At 44.8% G+C, this 14,183-nt stretch overlaps 1 protein-coding gene across 1 annotated transcript in view; it reads right to left on the reverse strand.

The window, feature by feature from the left end:
* The window catches only part of SLC36A1 (solute carrier family 36 member 1), a 252,623-nt gene that overhangs the window by 4,315 nt on the left and 234,125 nt on the right, over positions 1-14,183 (reverse strand). The window lies entirely within an intron of this gene.

Consider the following 14,183-nt stretch of genomic DNA (forward strand, 5'->3'; position numbering starts at 1 on the left):
GGGAGAGTCTTACACAGGCTCCTCAGAGCCTGACATGGGGCTGGATCTCATGACCCTGAGATCATGACCTGAACCGAAATCAACAGTTGGACACTTAACTGACTGAGCCACCCAGGTGCCTGTACAATAATTCTTCCCCCATCCCCTCCCTCCTGACCTTCTCCAGGAAAGAGGAAAAATTCTAGAGGCCCAGCCCCTGAAGGAATGCAGTTCTTCACATGCCTCAGAAGAGTAAGGGCCAGAGTTTGCTAAAAGTTGGAGGAGCCTCCCCTACATAACTTGGCTGTGTAGTCATCAAAATTATGCTTGTGACCCAGACAGCAGCTCCAGACACTGCTTCAGCCCCTTTCCGAAGCTGGAACAAATTTTCTCCTCCCCTTAAGGCTGCTCCTTGCCTGGTGTCTTTCTTCCTCTCTCCCAGCCTGCTTTGATGTTTCTCTATAGCCAGAGGGTGAGTCTCCTCTGCCACGTAAGGTCATCTCCTTTCTCTTAAAGGTTTGACTGTGGCTCACATTGTCTCATTGACAACGAGAAATGGCTCTATGCCTGCTGAATAAACGTGAGACCTCCTCAGAGCCAGAAATCTGGTTTCTTCTCTTGAAAGCGACAGGAAACCCAACCCAAAAGAGCAGAAGCAAAAAGGGATTGATTGGCTTCTGTTAGTAAGAAGTTGAGGAACGGGGCTGTATACCACATAAGGATTGCCCTCGGCTGTGTGTCACAGAAACTTGATTCCAAAATTTGTATTTCACTTTGCAAAGCACTGGGCCATCTTGGGATGCTGCAGAGTAGAAGTCCACGGTGCTGCCAGAGCTGCTTGGGTCAGCCAGCCCTGGTGGCCTGCATGCTCCTGTCTGCCACCCCAGAAGAAAGGGGACAACGGAGGAAGTCTCCCTCCACAGGCTTCCCCAGAAGCCCCAGGCACTGACGTTTGCTGCAAGTCGTTGGCCAGAAGCAGGTCACGTGGCCTTCCTGCACTGCCACGGAGTCTAGGAAGCGGAGTATTTGGGGTTGGACATAGAGCTCCCTGAGCAAAACTGAGGGTCTGTTGATTAGTCAGCAAAAGGGCAGACAAGTCACAGCATCTGCCCCAGGCCGGTTTAGGGGCCCAGGCCAATGTCCCAGGGCCAATCTCTATCTCTGTCTGTCTCTGTCTCTCTCCACTTTGTCCTCCTTCACGTGGGCTTCTTGCTCACGCAGGCCTCCGTGTGAGCTCAGGAAGGCTGCCGCTACTTTTGGATCTGACATCCACTCCTAGTCCAGCCCAGGAGGAAAAGGCCAGATTCTGTGTTGCATTCCACCTTGTGTTCCTCCCTGAAACAGTTCCTGCGGCCATGGAGAATGGGATGGCTTAGCCTAGTCTCATGCTCTTTTTTAAAGCTGGACTAAGTGCAGGAGAAGGTATTAACCGAGAAGGAAATCAAGGCATAGTTCCCAAAGAATGGGAAATGGTTGCTGGTGGCCCCAAATCAAACCCAACAAATCATAAACAAATATTCTCCTGCCAAACCTCAGGCATCCTTATTTTCAGAGATTCTTAAATCATGAAGGTGTGGGAGAGCTTCCTATACCTTTGATTAAGATTTCATGTTTTAGATCAGTGGTTCTCAAAGTATGGTCCAGGGTACCTGGGGTCCCCTTGAAGGTCCAAACTATTTTCATAATACTACTAAGATGTTGCTTGCCTTTTTTATTCTCATTCTCTCACAAGTGTCCAGTGGAGTTTTCCAGAGGTTACATGACACGCAGCTCTGACACCGGAGCTGCATGTCATGTTTGCACATTCTTGTGTTTTGTTTGTTTGTTTGTTTGTTTGTTAAGATTTTATTTATTTATTTGAGCAAGAGAGAATGAGAGATAGAGAGCACGAGGGGGAAGAGGGTCAGAGGGAGAAGCAGACTCTCCGCTGAGCAGGGAGCCCGATGTGGGACTCGATCCCGGGACTCCAGGATCATGACCTGAGCTGAAGGCAGTCGCTTAACCAACTGAGCCACCCAGGCACCCTGCACATTCTTGTGTTTTTTAAAAAAAAGATCTTAGCGGGCGCCTGGGTGGCTCCGTCGTTAAGCGTCTGCCTTCGGCTCAGGTCATGATCCCAGGGTCCTGGGATCGAGTCCCACATCGGGCTCCCTGCTTGGCGGGAAGCCTGCTTCTCCCTCTCCCACTCCCCCTGCTTGTGTTCCTGCTCTTGCTGTGTCTCTTTGTCAAATAAATAAATAAAATCTTAAAAAAAAAAAAAAAGATCTTAGCTTGGGGCGCCTGGGTGGCTCAGTCGGTTAAGTGTCTGCCTTCGGCTCAGGTCATGATCCCGGGGTCCTGGGATCGAGCCCCGCATTGGGCTCCCTGCTCGGCGGGAAGCCTGATTCTCCCTCTCCCACTCCACCTGCTTGTGTTCCCTCTCTCGCTGTCTCTCTCTGTCAAATAAATAAAATCTTTAAAAATGAATAAATAAAAATAAAAAAGATCTTAGCTTTAATTTCTAATACAGTAAATATTGATGTTTATAGCCCACTAAATGAAAGTTCTTTAAGGGCCACAATAATTTTTAAGAAAAGAAAGGGGTCCTGAGACCAAAGTTTTGAGAACCATTGTGATGGGTAGGAGAACACACCACCCCACATCACTGTGGCCTATTTTGAAGTAGCATATTTCTGCTACTCTTTAATGTTTTAGATACTAAGTTTACTTGAAAATCTCAAATAAGGGTGCCTGGGTGGCTCAGTCGGTTAAGCGACTGCCTTCGGCTCAGGTCATGATCCTGGAGTCCCGGGATCGAGTCCTGCATGGGGCTCCCTGCTCAGCAGGGAGTCTGCTTCTCCCTCTGACCCAACCCCCTCTCATGCTCTCTCTCTCTCTCTCTCTCATTCTCTCTCTCAAATAAATAAATAAAATCTTAAAAAAAAAAAGAAAATCTCAAATAAGACACTCTTAAATCTTAAGTAATGTTACATCACAAGTTTTTTTTTTTTTAAGATTTTATTTATTTATTTGACAAAGAGAAAGAGAGAGAGCAAAGACAGGCAGAGGAAGAGGGAGAATCAGCCTCCTTCCTGAGCAGGAAGCCTGCCCTGGGGCTCAATCCCAGGACCCTGGGATCACGACCCGAGCCCAACCAACTGAGCCACCCAGGCATCCCCACATAACAAGTTTTAACACACTCTAGGCCCTCATCGGTTAACTTTTCCTTTTTTTTTTTTTTTAAAGATTTTTTATTTTATTTATTCATTTGAGAGACAGAATGAGAGATAGAGAGCACGAGAGGGAAGAGGGTCAGAGGGAGAAGCAGACTCCCCGCTGAGCGGGGAGCCCGATGCGGGACTCGATCCCGGGACTCCAGGGTCATGACCCGAGCCGAAGGCAGTCGCTTAACCAACTGAGCCACCCAGGTGCCCTGGTTAACTTTTCCTATCAGTCAGGTTTAGCTTCAAGTGACAGAAAACCAAAAGTAGCAACGTGTTATGTAAAAATTTGTCTTGCTCTCATATAAACAAAATGTGGAAGCAAGTGATCAAGGGCTAGGACTGGGGCTCCATGATCATAACCACCTAGATTTACTCTATTTTGTTGCTCTGCCACACTCAGCTTGGGGGTTAAACCTCATGTTCCAAATAGCTGCTTAAACTCCAGCCACCCCAATTACATTCTGTCAGCAAGACATTTCCAGAAATTGCATATGGTACCACTGCTTATACTCTTTTGGCCAGAACATAGTTATGCGGCCTACCTACAAAGGAGTCTGAAAAATTTAGTTTTTCAAATTCAGTTCGTCATATACCCAGTTAAAATCGGAGTTTTTATTCCCAAGAAAGAAAAGTATATAAAATATCAGGGGTCAGCTATGAAGTTAACTTGTTTGTGCAGACCTTGAAATAAAATTTCTCCTTTATTCCCTGTTTAATTGCAAAATATCCTGTTTCAAAGTAAGCTGTTTAAAAATGGTGACCATTTTCAACTATATCTCTTATCTCTTCAAGTTGGTATTTTTCTCAATATCAGAACAATAAGTTATTGTTCAGTGAATTGGCTGCTGAAGCTGATTCAAGTCTGCAATTGTCATCCAAAACCCAGCTTCAGTTTCAAGTTTTTGTGATCATCAATGCCTATTCTTCTCTTTGGCTGGTTTTAAAACAAAAATAAAGCAATATGTTTAAAATCATAAATTAAACTTATTTTGAAAAAAACACTACTTTTATTTACTTTTATAATGGGATCCTGTGTCTAATTTCATTTGGAATTGGGACATATTATGAATGAGTTTGATAACAATGATCTTCTGAAGGTCCCAGGGTAGAAGATGTATTTTGCCTAGCTTTCACTGTATTATGAAGCATTTTACACTTGATCGCAGCCAAAAGGCCAAGAAATTATGTATTCTTAAGCATTTTGAATTTGAATGGCTTGAGATAGGCCAGGTATTCTCTGCTTTACCACAGGCTCCACCCCACCCTTGTGAGTTAAACTTCCTACTTCACTAAATCTTAAGGTTTGCCTGATTTCTGGAGGCAAATGAAATGCCTATCAGATTATAACACAGAAGGGACTTGCCTCAAGTCCAACAAGGAGGGCTGCCTGGTTGGCTCAGTGGGTAGAGCATGTGACTCTTGATCTCAGGGTCATGAGGTGGGCATAGAACTTACTAAAAAAAAGAAAGAAAAAAAAAGTAATAGTAAAAAAAAAAAGAAGAAGAAAGAAAGAAACAGTTAAAGTCCAACAAGGATTTGTTGAACTTGGGAGAAACCAAGAAGTGGGTAAGTGTTCTTACAGAGAATAATCACGAAAGTATGAATCAGGCACAGGTCACATAAAAAGATAATGGTGGAGGTTGAGGTCAGGTGTTGGAGAGTTTTGGAGGTGAGCTGAGAATACTGGTCTTGACCACGTGGGTGATGGAAAAACCACTGATGTTGGAATTTCAAAGAGTTTAGAATTGTTAGGGAGTTTCTGGGGATTGCCTCTTTTAAATCCAAGGTAAAATAATCTGTTCTGGGCAGGAGAGTAGAGCACTTTTTTAAAACAAGGCAGATAGGACTGGCCTGGGTTAGTACTAATGGAGAGAAGGGCTAGGTGTGTCTGCCAAGGGACTGGGAAAGTCTTCGAGAAAAACAATGGGGCAGATCTATCCCAGCATCTGCAGGGATGGCCATTAGTATTTTAATGAACACAGATAAACAAGAATTTGATTGGTTTCTTGAGAGTTCTAAGCAAAGCTGCTTGGGCATTCAACCTAGAGAATGACTCAGGAACCACAAATTGAATGAGCAAAGGCACTGTTTGGTTTGCTGGGTCCTCTGGGGAGTCTGGCAGCAGGGGTCACAGATAATCAACAAGAAGGTCACCCACCAGGGCAAGCTTGGGAGCTGCTTTCTGGGTCTGCTGAGCTGGACTGGGTGGACAAGAAGTACTGAACCACTGCCTTTTGCTGAGCCTTTTTCATGCACCAGGCATTGTGCTAAGCCTTTTACGTGAATTATCTCCCTGAATCTTCTTAACTGCTCTTTGGTGATAGATAGCATTATCCCTATAATACAGAGAAGAAAACTGAAGTTGAGAGGCTAACAATTTTTTTTTGGACTGATTCCTCTCGATGGGGTTAGTTAAAAAGCATAGCTGGATTTTTTTTTTTTTTTTTTGAGATTTTATTTATTTACTTGACAGAGAGAGACACAGCGAGAGAGGGAACACAGCAGGGAGAGTAGGAGAGGGAGAAGCAGGCTTCCTGCCGAGCAGGGAGCCCGATGTGGGGCTCGATCCCATGGGATCATGACTTGAGCCGAAGGCAGACGCTTAACGACTGAGCCACCCAGGCGCCCTATAACTGGATTTCTTCATGTTGTCTCTTCTCAGAGGAAATAGGAAAATTCCCTATGTTTATTCTAGTACTCAGTGAGATAGGAAGGGCAGTGGGGCTTGACCCCTTCTCCAGTCACAGCACCCTGATTTTCCCCTGGGGGACCCCTCCTCCCACTCCTAGCACCTGTGGGGGGTGGGAAGGCCCTCCCCCAGCTGCCGGACCAGAATGCCCCTCAGTGTGGCTGATCTGAGCATTCCATGCCCTGGTGGCAGGGAGGCTACAGCTGCTCCCTCAGCTGTTCTGAAGTGCAGGCAGTCTGGGGAGGAGGTCAGGACATTGAGAAGGCAGGAGCCCTGGGAGAAAACAGCCTCATATTCCTTCCAAAATGTACCACTAGGCCAGTTTCTATTTTCAGAAGAGCTAACATATGGGGCGCCTGGGTGGCTCAGTTGGTTAAGAAGCTGCCTTCGGCTCAGGTCATGATCCCAGGATCCTGGGAGCCTGCTTCTTCTGCCTGCCGCTCCGCCTGCTTGTGCTCTCTCTCTCTGACAAATAAATAAAATCTAAAAAAAAAAAAAAAAAAAAAAGGAGCTCACATGCTCTTGGAAATGGCGGATTGCAGCTAGACCATCAGGTGCATCTGGGAAGGCAGGGACTGAGTCCAGGTGCATCGCAGCACCAAGCACAGCGCACAGTAAGTGTTAAGGAGATGATTGCCGGTCAACTGGATGTGCTGTTAGACACCTCGATCATTTACTGAATCACAGCTTGACCTGATTTGAGAGATCCCAGAGGTCTTGGAGTCTCATGACTCTCATCTCACAGAAGAAGAAACCAAGGCAAGGGGATTCCCGGTGAGACCAGAACCGAGTGAGAATTGGGTCCTGGGCCTCCCGGCCCTTGGTCCAGGGCTGGCTTTATAACACCAGAGCTTCTCAAGGTCAGAGTTTGCCACATTTTGTTCCCAAGGGTATTTTAGCATGGAATTGAACTGAATCCACAGATAAGGAAATTATCTCCCTTTAAAATCTTTTCCAAGCCTTCCAATCACATCAAGGAGAAAAAGTCTTAGTTTGGAGCTATTGAATTGCTAACACCTTTCTAGCACTTGCTAATCTTTGTTTTAACAGCAAGGGAATCAACCTTAGGCTCAGAGCCTTCACAAGGAACAGAATTTAATTTAATATTGTTATCTTAAAGTTTCATGGAAATATTCAAGCATGCTTCAAAGCAAAGAGAATAATCTCTATCTTTTTTTTTAAGATTTTATTTATTTATTTGACATAGAGAGAGAGAGAGAACAAGTACGCAGAGAGGCAGGCAGAGGGAGAGGGAGGAGCAGGCTCCCCGCTGAGCAGGGAGCCCAATGCGGGCGGGACTCGATCCCAGGACCCCAGGACCATGACCCGAGCCGAAGGCAGCCACTTAACTGGTTGAGCCACCCAGGCGCCCTCTAACCTCCCACGTGCCCATCACCCAACTTCAATGACTCTCCACATTTTATCAAGGTTATATTACGTACCAACTCCGTCAAACACTGTTTTTCAGGAGTATTTCAAAACAAATCTCATACATGGTATCATTACAACCATAAATAGTTCAGTATGTGTCGCTAGCAGATAAGGACTTTCTTTTCAAACTCGCTACAATTTCTTGGCTCACCTAACACCGTTGAAAGTAACTATTTTTTTTAGATTTTATTTATTTATTTGACAGAGAGAGAGAAAGTGAGAGCAGGAACACAAGCAGGGGGAGTGGGAGAGGGAGAATCAGGCTTCCTGCTGAGCAGGGAGCCTGATGCAGGGCTCGATCCCAGGACCCTGGGATCACGACCCGAGCCGAAGCAGACGCCTAACGACTGAGCCATCCAGGTGCCCAGAAAGTAACTTCTTAATATCACCCAATACCCAGCCTATGTTCAAATTTTCCAGATTATCTCAAAAACATTTATTTACATTTGGTTGATGTGATCAAGATACAAAGAAACCCACACACTACACTTTATTCTTTTTTTTTTAAGATTTTATATATTTTATTTAGAGAAAGAGAGAGCATGCAAGCAGGGGGAGGGGCAGAGGGAGGGGGAGAAAGAGAATCCCAAGTGGACTCCCTGCTGAGCGCAGAGCCTGACTTGGGGTTCTATCCTACAACCCCAAGATCATGACCTGAGCTGAAATCAAGAGCTAACTGAGCCACCCAGGCGCCCCTACACTTTATTATTATGTCTCATTTAATCTATTGGAGTTCGTCCCAGCCACACATTGCTCCCCCCACCTCTTTTCATGCCATTTATTTAATAAAGAAACTATGTTGTTTTTTTTTTAATATTTTATTTATTTATTTATTTGAGAGAGAGAGAATGAGAGGGAAGAGGGTCAGAGGGAGAAGCAGACTCCCCGCTGAGCAGGGAGCCCGATGTGGGACTCGATCCCGGGACTCCAGGATCATGACCTGAGCCGAAGGCAGTCGCTTAACCAACTGAGCCACCCAGGTGCCCTAAAGAAACTATGTTATTTATCCTGTAGAATTTCCCACATTCTTGATTTGCCTGGTCGGACATTTGTGGTGATTTTATTTTATTATTATTTTAAAGATTTTATTTTTAAGTAATCTCCACACCCAATGTGGGGCTTAAACTCACAACCCTGAGACCAAGAATTGCATGCTTTATGGACTGAGCTAGCCAGGTGCCCCTTGTGGTAATTTTAAATATGTTCCTCTATCCCTTTGTATTTCCTGTAGAGTCAGATTCAGATTGGTACTGAAAGTGGCTCCTGAGGAACAGAGTCTTAAAGATGGGTTTTCTGAGTTGATTTTCTGGTTGGATTAGATTTAAAGGCACTCATGACCTTGTTTCCAGGCTAAAGGGGATACCTGTAGTCCATGGAATGTGATGGCAAAACAGTTACTCAAACTACTAGCTACAGTACCTATAGAAGGCAAGGCTCTGAGTGACTGAGCATTTGCTGTCCCAGAATGTCTTAGTGAGAATAAGGAATGTAATGCAGTGGATTGGTTTCTTCTAGGGGTGCTAAAAAAGGGAGGGAAAGAAAATCCTGAGCTCAGGGCTGCTGATTTCCCAGCTCAGTTGACTGGAGGCTTTCATTTAATTTTTTATTTTAAAATCAATCTCTCAGGCTGTAAATGTTGGTTGCTAACGATATTAACATAATTTATTTGTTTATCATATATAATTAGTTTATCCTAAAATTAATACTGGGAATAAGACTGTTAAATATATATATATATACACACACACACATATATACACATATATATACACATATATATAATAAGACTATTAAATATATATATATATACACACACATATGTATATATATTCCTTAGTATATATCTCACTAAGGATAAGTGGCTAAAACACTGTTAAATTTACTTGAAATAATGATTCTCAGGATGGTTATGCCACCAACTTGGTATATAATTAGGCTCATTTGCTTCTGTACTATTTTTAGAATTTACTTTACCTCTGATATGCTTTAGTATTTTTAATCATGTAAGACATTTAATAGTTACAAAGTTAGAACTATATAACAAGATACATTCAGAGAACTGGCTTTTATCAACAACCTTTTTCTTCTCTCCCTGTAAGGGAACTATTTCTATTAATTTTTGTTTCTCTTTGAAAATATAAGCAAATATATACACGGTTGACCCTTGAACAACGTGGGTTAAGGGCACCCACCCCCACACAGTCGAAAATCCAAGTATAACTTTTGACTTCCCTCCCAGATTTAACTACTAACAGCCTGCTGTTGACAGGAAACCTCACCAGTAACAGAAACAGACGAGTAACACATATTTTGCATGTTATATGTGTTGTATGTTGTATTCTTCCAGTAAAGTAAGCTAGAGAAAAGACAATTTTTTTTAAAGATTTTATGTATTTATTTGAGAAAAAGAGCGCACATGGGGCAGGGGGAGGGTCAGAGGGAGAAGCAGACTCCCTGCTGAGCAGGGAGCCCAATGCAGGGCTCAATCCCAGAACTCCAGGATCATGACCTGAGCCGAAGGCAGTCGCTTAACCAACTGAGCCACCCAGGCGCCCGAGAAAAGACAATTATTAAGAAAACTATAAGGAAGAGAAAATACATTGACAGTGCTGTACTGTATTTATCAAGAAAAATCCATATATAAGTGGACCCGTGCAGTTCAAACTTGTGTTGTTCAAGGATCAACCATGCATATTTTTATTTCTCTCTCCCTTGCATTCTAAATATTGTTCTGCAACTTGTTTTTTGTTGTTGCTTGTTTGTTTTCCACCTAATATGTCCTGAAGATCATTTTATAGCATTGTGTAGTAATTCTTCTTCATTCTTTTTACGCTGAGTTAGAATTTGATAGCATAATTTTATTAGCACTGTGTCAACTGCTTTCTGTTTACGAAAAGTGTATCAGTCAAGTGTCTGGCAGGGATGGATGGCACTTTCAAAATGAGTAATCTGATAAGTGAATCAAGGGACTATTCCTACAGATGTGGGTCCCATGTAGGTAAACCACAGGGATGGTGTAGTTTCTAAGGGCCAGCAAATGCAAGGGGCCTGAGGGGCCAGGGGAGAAGTGGTTCCTCGAACCAGAGAGGGGCGGTCCAACAGGAGCCGGGCCCTGGGGCTGAGGGGCACAGCCAGCCTGTGCTGAACCCAAGGGTCAAGCTCGGGGGGACAAATCCTCCAACCACACTCTTCTTGCTTTCCCTACCCAATCTCCCGCTGATGCTCCCCATTGACCAATCCCAGATGGCAACAGAGACCATGGGAGATCGCTGATGGGGGCTCCAGGTCAGCCTCTCTGCCCCAGAGCAGACCGGAGTGGTGGAGAGTGGATCAGAGGGACAAACAGCACACAGCCCGCACAGGAAGTGATTATTTTTTCTCCTTAATAGTGATAAAAGCTTTCCTTAGGTTTAAAAAAATAAGTTGAAGTAAAGCAAATAATACGATAGGTGTTATGAGGCTATGGCAGAAAGGGGAACGTCGTGCCAGGTGGCAGAAGTCTGGGAGCCGTGCTCAGCACCCCACCGCCCTCTTGTATTTTGGGTAACGGCCTCCTCCCCCTCCCGGCCCCTCCCTGGCCGTCTTTCCTCAGGACCTTTGAGAGTTGCGGAGAAACTTCAGGGAAAGGATATTTTTAATTGAAAGAGCAGGAGAGGCCCTGGGAGGTCGCGGGGTTAAAGGGGTTTGAGAGCCCCTGAAATGCACCCATGCTCTCCTGGGTATTCCACCGACTGCTCCCCCCACCTTGCAACCCACACCCTTGGCCACCCTCCCAGGGAGCACAGGCACCTCCTTCTTATTCCTTGGCCAGCTGAGATGCTGCCTGTCGTTGGGGCTGAATGTCTGTGTGGAAAACTGGAGAAGGACCTTACAGGGTGGAAGTGTCCCTGCCTGTGTTCAGTCCCAGCCCTCCCTGGCCCTGGCTCTCGAGCCAGCCAGCGCCTAAGGGCTGAGTAATGACCTCAGAGAAGCTTTGGGTTCTCTCCAAGAACCCAGGGAGGCAGAAAGATGTGCAACTGGGTGGGCGGGGTAAAAGAGACAGTTCTAAATGGAGGCATTCCTCCTGCCTGTCCATGCCTCCATCTCTAGATACAATCGCACTCACTCCCATGAGTGACTGAGCCCTCTGTGCCGGGTCCTGTGCAAATGCTAGGGACACAATGGGGACAAGGTCTGTTTCCCTCTCTGGAAACTCCCAGGTGAGTAAACAGTTACAGAGCCCGTAGGGGAGATGCCTGCCCCAGCACGTGGGGAGGCTGGAGAGGCTGCTTATTCGCTTATTGGGGGACTTGCAGCCACCTGATGGAGCTTATACGGTAGCCTGCAGGGAATGAAATGTTTAGGCAGGGAAGTGACATAATCAGATTTGTGCTCAAGAGACTTCTCATAGTACCCTGGAGGTAGCTCTCAGCTTGTCCCCACATTTCTATCCTTACTGTCATTCCCTGGACCTCAGCAATAGCAAGTTGTCCTTCCTGAGTCCCCCAGCATGCTGTGCCTCTGCTCTAGGTGAATCTACCCTTCCCTTGTTTCTTTCTCCCCACCACCTCCCTCTTCCTTCCTCTCTCCCTCCCTTCATCCCTCCCTCCCTCCCTTCTTTCTCCCTTTCTCTCTCTCTCTTTTCCTTTCTTCTTTCTTTCTTTCTTTCTTCTTTCTTGTTTTAGTGATATATAATTCACATATCATGTGCTATAGTGTGAATTATGTCCCCTCAAATCCGTATGTTGAAGTCCTAACCCTTAGTACCTCAGAATGTGATCTTATTTGGAGATGGAGTCTTTATTTTATTTTATTTTTTAAAAGATTTTATTTATTTATTTGACAGATAGAGACACAGTGAGAGAGGGAACACAAGCAGGGGGAGTGGGAGAGGGAGAAGCAGGCTTCCCACTGAGCAGGGAGCCCGATGTGGGACTCGATCCCGGGACCCTGGGATCATGACCTGAGCTGAAGGCAGACGCTTAACGACTGAGCCACCCAGGCGCCCGGAGACGGAGTCTTTAAAGATGTAATTAAGTTAAAACGAGGTCCTTATGGTGGGCTCTAATCGCACACAACTGGTGTCTTTATAAGAAGAGGAAATTTGGAGGGAAGACCTAGTGAAGATGTGGGAGAAGACTGCCATTTACAAGCCAAGGAGAGAGGCCTCAGAAGAAACCAAGCCCGCCAACACCTTGATCTCAGACATCTCCAGAACTAGGAGAAAATACATTTCTGTTGTTTAAGCCCCCCAGCCTGTGGTACTTTGTTGTGGCAGCCCCGGCTAAGTAATACATCAGACAATTTACCCATTTAAGGTGTATAATTCAGTGCATACTCACAGAGTTGTGCACCATAGCAGTCAGCTTTAGGATATTTTCTCACCCCAAAAAGAAACCCCATACCCATTAGCAGCAATTTCGCATCCCCCCTCGGACCACACCCCCTACCCCCTTCCCAGGCAACCACTACTATCCTTCTTTCCGTTGCTATAGATTTGCCTATTCTGGATATTTCATATAAATGGTATCATGCAATATATGGTCTTTTGTAGATATTTCTTTTTTTTAATTTCTAAAAAGATTTTTTATTTATTCATTTGTCAGAGAGAGAGAGAGAGAGCACAAGCAGAGGGAGAAGCAGGCTCCCTGCTGAGCAAGGAGCCCGATGCGGGACTTGATCCCAGGATCCCGGGATCATGACCTGAGCCGAAGGCAGATGCTTAACCGACTGAGCCACCCAGGCATCCCAGTATATGGTCTTTTGTGACTGCCTCTTTCACTTAAGCATAGAGCTTTCGTGGTTTGGTCGGACTACCTTAGTGTCTTCAAGTTATGTGTATGTTTGCCTTTTTTCACCCACAGAGGTTGGTCACTCATGGGCACCATTCATATCTGATTCATGCCCTTATTGCCCATAGCACGTGCCTGCTGTATGGTGAATTCGTCTTTTCTGTGAAATCATTTTCAATGTAAATAAGGAGGGAAAAAAGTACATTAAAAAATTAATGTATTGTCCTTAGAAAAGATTACACTGTGTGACCTTGCCAGTAGTTAAACATCAAAATAAAATTCCAATTAACTCTAACATTCATTAGTGTAAATTTCCTGATACTAATTGTAGCATTAAGCCTTAAACTTTCTGGGGTGCCTGGGTGGCTCAGTCGTTAAGCGTCTGCCTTCAGCTCAGGTCATGATCCTGGGGTCCTGGGATTGGGACCCACATCCAGCTCCCTGCTCAGCGGGAAGCCTGCTTCTCCCTCTCCCTCTCCCCCTGCTTGTGTTCTTGCTCTCGCTGTCTCTTTCTCTGTCAAATAAATAAATAAATAAAATGTTTAAAAAAAGAAAAAAAGCCTTAAACTTTCTAACCTTTGCATTGACGAAGACTGATTTTGTTAAATGGTGATAAAGCAAACATACAAAATTCATATGGTGAGTTCCTGATAATGGAAAAATCATCACTGCCAAACCAATATATGTATTGTGTGAAGCACAAGGACTGTATCAGTGGTGAAGACAGATAAAGTCCCTGCTTATGTGGTACTTAGATTCTGGGGAGCACAAGATAGAGAACAAGCCCATAAATAAACACACAAATTCATTTGATCTTGTGATTAGTACTATAAAGAAAATACCCCAGGGTGGTATAGTATAATGACTGGAGATTGTGGGCACATAATGAATTCCGTTGAGATTAGGTGCCTAGTGAAGGTTTCTCTCAAGAATTAGTCAAGCTGAGATCAGATGGACGGGAGGGAGGGGGTTGTAGCTTGTCTGTGAAGACCTGAGCTAGGAGCATTCCAGGCAGGGGAACAGCAAGTGCCAGGTCCCTGAGGTAGGAAAACAATCATCATGCTTGGCATAGAGAAGGTATGTAAAGAGTATGGAGCAAGGGAGAGAGTA

The sequence above is a fragment of the Zalophus californianus genome, chromosome 5 (assembly GCF_009762305.2).
Source record: "Zalophus californianus isolate mZalCal1 chromosome 5, mZalCal1.pri.v2, whole genome shotgun sequence".
In the NCBI taxonomy this organism is placed as follows: Eukaryota; Metazoa; Chordata; class Mammalia; order Carnivora; family Otariidae; genus Zalophus; species Zalophus californianus.